The sequence below is a fragment of the Callithrix jacchus genome, chromosome 5, assembly GCF_049354715.1.
Source record: "Callithrix jacchus isolate 240 chromosome 5, calJac240_pri, whole genome shotgun sequence".
Taxonomy (NCBI): Eukaryota; Metazoa; Chordata; class Mammalia; order Primates; family Cebidae; genus Callithrix; species Callithrix jacchus.
Genome location: NC_133506.1, coordinates 158,198,266 through 158,199,002, shown reverse-complemented (window position 1 = coordinate 158,199,002; position 737 = coordinate 158,198,266).

Here is a 737-nt window from a genome sequence, read left to right as displayed (position 1 = left end):
GTCACTGTTTTGGAGGTTATTTTGCTGCCATGGTGCACTTTCTTTTGGGAATCAGTTTTGAGAAATGGGCTAATGTTTAAAAGGTATTATTTATTGATCCTCTTTGTGTTTTACTGTGCTCAGCCCTTTATGGATGCCAAGAAATGTCCTTATTTTATAGATAAGGAAGTAATGTTATGAGGCTAAATAACTTGGTCAAGCTTCCTCAGCTAGTGAGTGTTGGGTTTGGATTTAAAACTGTCTCAGTCCAGAGTCCTTTCTCCTAGGAACTTGTGGCAGTGCGAGCCAAGGGGATAGAGCACTCTAGTTCCTTTTTGCTTTCAACACCAAACTTTTAGGTTCTGGACATCCAGGCACCTACTCTAGTGTGCAGGACTATACATGCATGCACACACTGTGTATGTGTGAGCACACCATTACCACATGCTTCCTGCTCCTTTTCACATGCCACGCATACCCCCCATATCACCTCACCACCCTCACATCCTCCACCTCTGCTCTCATCACCTCCCTGTCCTCATCACACACATCTTTTCAACACATAGACACCAGCTAAACACAAGTGCAAAATGGGGATCATGTTCTATCTTTGCTTTTATAACCCTTCCCCAACCCCTATCAAACCATGTGATTTTTGGACAGTCCATAGCTTCTGAATCTAGTACTTGATCCTACTGACTTGATGACTCCAGCACTCATTTTTAACCTACTAAGGCTCATACATTTTAATTACATAC